We start from the raw sequence: 7,988 nt of genomic DNA, 5'->3' as shown, positions 1-7,988 counted from the left end.
TTAATATATTGCACGGTGAATCACCCTAACAAATTCCTGATGGCTTAATGCTTGAAAATGTCTCTTTCTCTGTCTTTGGATACTCTGAAGTATGGTAAAAGCTAAATAATAATATATAATATACACAGTTGAAGTCAGAATTATTAGCCCCCCTGTTTATTTTTTCCCCAATTTCTGTTTAACGGAGAGATTTTCTCAACACATTTCTAAACATAATAGTTTTAATAACTCATCTCTAATAACTGATTTATTTTATCTTTGCCATGATGACAGTAAATAATATTTGACTAGATATTTTTCAAGACACTACTATACAGCTTACAGTGACATTTAAAGGCTTAACTAGGTTAATTAGGTTAACTAGGCAGGTTAGGGGAATTATGCAAGTTATTGTATAATGATGGTTTGTTCTGTAGACTATTGAAAAAAAAAATAGCTTAAAGGGGCTAATATTATTGACCTTAAAATGGTTCATTAAAAATTAAAAACTGCTTTTATTCTAGCTGAAATAAAACAAATAAGACTTTCTCCAGATGAAAAAATATTATCAGACATACTGTGAAAATTTCCTTGCTCTGTTAAACATCATTTGGGAAATATTTGAAAAATAATAATAATAATTCAAAGGGGGGCTAATAATTCTGACTTCAACTGTATACTGATATATTCGATCATTTTCCATCGGCCTTAATTCCCTTTATTCATCATGGGTCGCCACAGCGGAATGAACCGTCAACTTATCCAGCATATGTTTTACACGGCGGATGCCCTTTCAGCCACAACCCAGTACTGGGAAACACCCAAACACACTCATTCACTACGGCCAATTTTGTTTATTCAATTCCCCTATAGCGCATGTGTTTGGACTGTGGGGGAAACAGGAGCACCCGGAGGAAACCCACTCCAACACGGGGAGAAACATACAAAGTCCACACAGAAATGCCAACTGGCCAGCCAGGACTCGAACCAGTGATTTTCTTGCTGTGAGGCGACAGTGTTAACCACTGAGCCACCATGTCGCCCTATATATATATATACATAGAAAAAGACAAATGATTTTGTATAAAGCCAATTATCAAGTTGGATTGAATTTTATAGATTATTATTTATTGATTATCAAGTTTTATCAATTGATTTTACTTTTACTTATCAATAAAGGACACAGGCAAGTTTGAAGGCATTTGGAATATGGAGCACCTTAAGTAAAAGCTTTCGCTTTTTAAATAAAAATTTTGGGCTATTACTATCACTATAAAACTATCAACTAAATAATTTTCAAATAATAAAGTTTTTTTAAGTAATCTAATGATGACACATGGAAAAAACAGTATATAAAACAACAACTATTGGATTAATTTTCACAGAAATACCATTTTAGTTTTCCTATTTTGATGCTATTTTGACCCTGGAGCACCAAAGCAGTCTTAAGTTGCATTTATTAAAATGTATATAATTTATTGATTCTTATTTCATGACAAAAATCATTTGAATATTAAGTAAAGATGATGCTCCATGTGAATATGAATATTTTTTGTAAACGTTCTACTGCAAATAAATCCAAATTCATTTTTGATTAGTGACATGCATTGCTAAGAACTTAATTTAGACAACGTTAATGGTGATTTTCTCAATATTTATATTTTTTGAACACTCAGATTCTCAGAAAGTCTAATTTTGCCTAGATATTGTCCTGTCAATAAACTGAAGCGGACAGAAAGCTTATTTATTCAGCTTTTAGGTTACGTAAAATATCTCACTTTCAAAAAATGGACATTTATGATGACAACACATAAATCATTTTGTTCTCCAGGATCACGTTATATATATATATATATATATATATATATATATATATATATATATATATATATATATATATATATATATATATATATATATATATATATATATATATATACATTTGGTAACACTTTATTTTGATGGTCCATTTGAGTATTAGTAGACTGTCTGCTTAATATCTGCTAATACTGCTCCTTCAACAGACATTTAACTGACTATAAGACACTTTGCAAGTACATGTCAACTTACACTAACCCAAACCCTAACCCCAACATAACATCTACGTATAATCCAATGAGAAATAGTCGGCATGTAGATGCAATGAAACTTAAATTCAACAAACAGACCATCAAAATAAAGTGGGACCATATATATATATATATATATATGTATGTATATATGTATGTATATATGTATGTATATATGTATGTATATATGTATGTATATATGTATGTATATATGTATGTATATATATATATGTATGTATATATGTATGTATATATATATATATATATATATATATATATATATATATATATATATATATATATATATATATACATATATATACATATATATACTGTATATATAATCACATTACATTTCATTTCACATTTAATTAAGTGTTACTTGCAGTTTCTTTATACTTTACTATCAATCTTTAATCAATTTCTACTCCACATTTGCTTTTCAGTGTACAATATCAAAAACTAAAAAGTAGAAGCAGAATTCATACCTGAAGTCAGTCCACCAGCACAAACTCAGATGTGAATATGCCCCTGTCTCTCTGTAATATAATGCTTATAACACGCTCATTGTGACACACACACTTATAATGACACAACAGGAAAGAAGCAATAGACACTTCCTGTTAAACACCAAACAAGTATAATCATTTTACTCTAGCAGTATAGGGGGTGCTAACAACAATCCTCAGTGATATAAGTGGGTTGCTATAGTTGTTGAGGTGTTTTACTAATCATGATAAAATAGTTTATTTTATTTTAAATGTACTCAAAGATTTAATAATGTTTCTGTTGTTTTTAGTTTTTTTTAACCTGCATGAAATTAAATTGATAAATTTTAGTTTGACAAATACCTGAAAAAAATATTATAAAAATATTAATTTAATTAAAAAAAAAAATATATATATATATATTTTTTTATATTTTAATATAATCTATATAATTTATATAATATATATAATAACCCTGACCCTAAAATAATAATAATAATATTTGTTTAACTGCATGAAATGAAATTGAAGTATTACTTTGGCAAATTGTGATTTTTTTTTATGAAATGTGAATTTCCCTTTGAGATTAATGAAGTCTAAACAAACAAACAAATACCTGAAATAGTTTTTCTTTAAAATAATAACAATTTAATAATAAAATAAAATATATATATAAATTTTTATATTATAATGTACTGTAATATAAATAAAGGTTTATTTTTAATAATGTTTTTTTTTATTTAAAATGACCAAAGTAAAATCAAGAATATTCCATACCAAATATTTATTTCTCAATTTTTTAAAGAATAAAAAACTAATATTTCAAACATTCATGTCAAAAATGATCTAAATTACAATTTCATTTGATTTTGTAGTTAAGTCATTAAACCAATTTGTATTTTACTCAAACAACCATTTCAAGAGTTCACACTTAGCTGATGATTGATAATCAGGCGTGTTAGGCATGCTGTCCTGCGAGAGAGCCCTGGGCTCCCACCCATTTTGTAGGGCGAAAGGGGAGTCTGAGCTCAGTAGACCTTGAGAGCTCCCCTAAGTTAGTTCTTTGGGCTTAAGTTACCCTAAGTTAGTTCTTATTGGAATTTGCCACAGTGTGATAGACTGATAACTGAATGGCATATGTTTCTGCATTGGAAGCCCAGAACTAAATGTTCATTTACTGAGCAAATTTGATTTAATCAATTCACCCATAGCGCATGTCTTTGGACTTTGGGGGAAACTGGAGCACCTGAAGGAAACCCACGTGCACCCGCTTCGAATGTTATCCCTCAAATGAATGGGCATTATCAGTGGTTATCAGCTGATAGATATGTTCCAGTGGGGGCCTTCTGTGCCTACTGGTAGGTTCAGAAGGCTGTTATCATCCATCCACATGGTTAATCAGCTATATATCACATAAGGCTGCGGCCGGAAGTTAATGAGAATTATTTATATTATTTATTGTATTTCCTATTAATTGTTTTTATTAATGTCTACCCCTACCCTAAACCCAACCGTCACAGTAATGTAAAAACAAATCTGGACCCGGAGTCTTCTCTATTAGTACAGCTGATTAACCATGTGGATGGATGATAACAGCCTTCTGAGCTAACTAGTAAGCATAGAAGTCCCCTACTGGCCCATATCAGCTGATAACCACTGATGATACGCATTCAATCGAGTGATAACATTTGAAGCGGGTGCACTGAGCCGCCATGCTGCCCTATCCTGGATTAATGTAGGAAAGAGGGGGAAGGGAAGGGGTTGATGGAGGGATTCTTCAAGATGAAAATAACTAAGATAAATAATTCTGGATATTTTTGTGTGTTAGGATTCGTCTGATTGGTAAATCATGTGATAGCTAATAAGGGACCAGCTGTGGTCAATCATAAGCACGTCATCCTCTCGAAATGAGTATATAAATATACTTCAGAACTTATAAATCCAGAGAGGTTTACTTCTTTTAATATTTGTTCCTAAGGGTATTTATATGTAAATAAATGATTTGAGTACATACAACCTACAATGTAAACCCTAATAAGTTAAGACTTCTCAAATGATTTGAGGAAAGTGATTCCCTTCGTTTGAGTAATGGGAAATAAACAACTTAATTAATTGAGTTGACCAGATGTGGTCTTTTCATTGAATTAACTTAGATGTTTAAGTACTGATAACTTAAAATGTCTAATAGACTAAACTTCCACAATGTTCAGATTTTATATTCCTTACTTACTTACTCCCACACTGTAAAACATGCTGGGTTCCACACAATTCCTTCATGTTGATTAAGCACAAATTGATTAAGCTAACTTAAATGTTTTATCAAATTTAAGTGGATTGAACATAAAACAATTAAGTTGTGCCCCCAAAAAAATCAAGATTTGTGTTGATTCAACTCATTTTAAACAAGTAGTTTGAACAATCAGCAAAATCTTTTTTTTTGAGTGCTGTTTATATCAAAGTTGATATTTAGTCGCACCATGTTGGTGTTTCGTAACATCTAATTTTTATAAGGTGGGTTGATAGCCCAACGCTCAACCCCCAACCTGGGGTGCGTTTCCAAAAACCATCATTAGCCAACTAAGGTTGCAAGTTCCGTTGTTGCAAACATAGTTTGTTGTAGTTGATTTGGCGTTTCCCAAATCCATCGTTCCAACGAACATTCGCAAACTGCGTCGCAAACTTCTATGCTTGCAACTACACCTCTGGAGCTGTAGTTAGAAACATAGTTCCTGGCTGTGTTTTATTCCCAGTCATCCCCCCTATGCCCTATTAATTTAGAACATTCTAACACTTAACATTGGAATGATTTAAAATAAAGTATTAAAGTCATCTCTCTTAGGTGTAATTCGCTTTCAAGCTATTTTTACAGTTTAGTTTTAGCGATCTTCATGTTTACAATTGCGCAGTGCACTTTGAAAACATTGATGTCATTTTGAACACAGCCGTGGCTCATGACGAAAGCTGCAGGTGACCTATTATTTGAAAGCGCAATGTATGTTACGTCTCCAAAGATTGTAAAACAAAAAACATAGCATATGTTAATGCTTTTAATTTATAGTAGGTTATTTACTAAGTATCTGTACTGTACATGACATGGGCCTGCTGGTTAGAACATTTCTGCAGTGGTTTACATGTGTCAAATTATAAAAGTAGACTTAAAAAAAAAAAAATGAAAATATATACTACTTAATAATAATAATCATCATCATCATCATTATTATTAATGTTATTATTATTATTAATAATAAAGTATGATTTTTTTCATTTCTTAATAAATAATAAATATAAAATTTCATTTTTTAATAAATCGTCGCATTATTTATTTATTTATTTATTCATATGATTCATATATGATATAAGAATAGAATATGTAATGTTCTCAATAATATTTGTAAATACAAACAGGCCCTATTTGTGCCATTTGCATGTATTTAAATTAACATTTAAAGCGAGTTGTTTTGTTACCAAAACTAATATACTAATATTGGATTTTTTTTTTTATGTGTGTGTGTGTGTGTGTGTGTGTGTGTGTGTGCGTGCGTGCGTGCGTGCGTGCGTGCGTGCGTGCGTGTGTGTGTGTGTAAAACAATATAATTTGCCCAAATAAATTATGGGGTTTTCCTCTAAAGAAGGTATTACTCCACCCCGTTTAGAGCATCATTATGGGCATTTACTAACTAACGTGGTTCAAACAATGGATCTGCGACAGAGATACTACAGTTTTGGGAAACACTCATCACTACATCGTTCTTTTCCCAAACGATGCATTGTACTATGATAATTCAACCGCAAATTGCGTCGCTGTTTGGGAAACACACCCCTGGAGGACCAGCACATGCACACATACACTATGGACAATTTAGTTTACCCAATTCCCCTATACCACGTGTGTTTGGACTGTGGGGGAAACCGGATCACCCTGTGGAAAACCACACCAACACAGGGAGAACATGCAAACTCCACACAGAAATGCCAACTGAACCAACCGGGACTCGAACCAGCTACCTTCTTGCTTTGAGGTGACAGCACTATCCACTGCGCCACCATGGCGCCCCTGCATGTATATCAATTAAGAAAAATGTATAAATATCTACTTAAATATCTACGTATACTAATTTAACTTATCTCTTTGGTCAGATGGGATCAGGTAGTGCCTCTCTCCTGCTGCGCTTCAGCAAAATTCAGCATCACAAGCAAAATGACCACCTTGTGTCATATAAAATATATCGATCGCCCAATCAACCAATCATTTTAAACAGACATGATGAATCGTTTAAAGAAATTAAATATTCATTAAACGTTTTCTGCTGCCTAATGAGTAAGTTAAACACACCTGCTTAAATTTTGATGCCAAAACTTGGAATTTTAAGTAATGTCAAGTTACATTAACTTAATACCTTTAGTAATGAGAACAGCGGGGTTTACAGTGTAAATACAATTTCAGTCATTTTATTATAAACCCATTTAATAATGTTTCTAAAGTTTAATATAGCAGTTTCTCAGCTAAAAACTCCTCCAAACTGTTTTTTTCATGATATGATACACAGCATTGTTTTAGTTTATGAGTTGTATTAATTCCAAACCTAATTAACTTTCATTATTATTGCTATACTTTTAGTTTTTATGTATGTCCCAACCTAATAAATGCCAATAAAGGAACCCGAGGTTGCGATGGATGAATTATCAGATGTCTAATTTAAGCAGAAGGCGAGTGTGAGACGTGTTTGGACGCTCCATTGCTTCGCTTATTTCCTCTTGCGCAAAACTCAATAGGATTGTACAATAGAGGGCAACACGGGCTTGTGTAATACTGTACAATGAAACATTTCACTCTTTCAATATAGCTTACTAGTACTTTCACTTTTGTCTGGAAGTCATTTCAGGACACATTAAGTGTTTACATTTATGAATGTAAATCACTGAGCAGTTTTTACCCCAAGGCCCAAATTTTGACTGTGTTCAGCCTGACGGATGAAAGAAATGACTATCAAACTCAAGAAATAGTCAGTCGGGTTATTATTTACTCACCCTGATGTTGTTCCAGTCCCATATGATGTTTGTCCTTCTGTATAAAATAAAGGAGATGTTTGGCAGAATGTTTGTCTATGAAAGGAAATGAGGACTGAAGCGTTGAAGCGACAGCAACAGGCCATAAATGAATCATAAAAACAGTTTATATAACTCGTGCTCCACATTTCAGATCTTCTCAACTTATATGATGATGTTATGTAAGGAACAGAGCCTTATTTAAGTTAATATTCACTTAGCCATCATAATGTTTCAGAACAAGATATACACACAGCAATATCACCCTGCAGCTCGCTGTTACTCACTGAAGCTAAGCAGGGTTGAGTCTGTACCTGGATGGGAGACCACATGGGAAAGCTAGGTTGCTGTTGGAAGTGGTGTTAGTGAGGCCAGCAGGGGCGCTCAACCAGTGGCCTGTGTGAGT

At 32.6% G+C, this 7,988-nt stretch overlaps 1 protein-coding gene across 2 annotated transcripts in view; it reads right to left on the bottom strand.

The window, feature by feature from the left end:
* The window catches only part of si:ch73-90p23.1 (free fatty acid receptor 3-like), a 17,449-nt gene extending 9,773 nt beyond the window's left edge, over nucleotides 1-7,676 (bottom strand). The window contains exon 1 of one of the 2 annotated variants that reach the window (XM_056474607.1): nucleotides 7,565-7,676. The gene's annotated coding sequence lies outside the window, so the exon portion shown is untranslated. Of the gene's footprint in view, nucleotides 1-2,536; nucleotides 2,595-7,564 lie in introns of those variants that run through there. The other variant, XM_056474606.1, reaches the window with a different exon arrangement.
* Nucleotides 7,677-7,988: the final 312 nt, after the last annotated feature.

This window comes from Danio aesculapii, chromosome 16, assembly GCF_903798145.1.
Source record: "Danio aesculapii chromosome 16, fDanAes4.1, whole genome shotgun sequence".
NCBI lineage: Eukaryota > Metazoa > Chordata > Actinopteri > Cypriniformes > Danionidae > Danio > Danio aesculapii.
The sequence above is the reverse complement of the archived record's forward strand: the minus strand, read 5'-3'. Positions and strand labels throughout refer to the sequence as shown.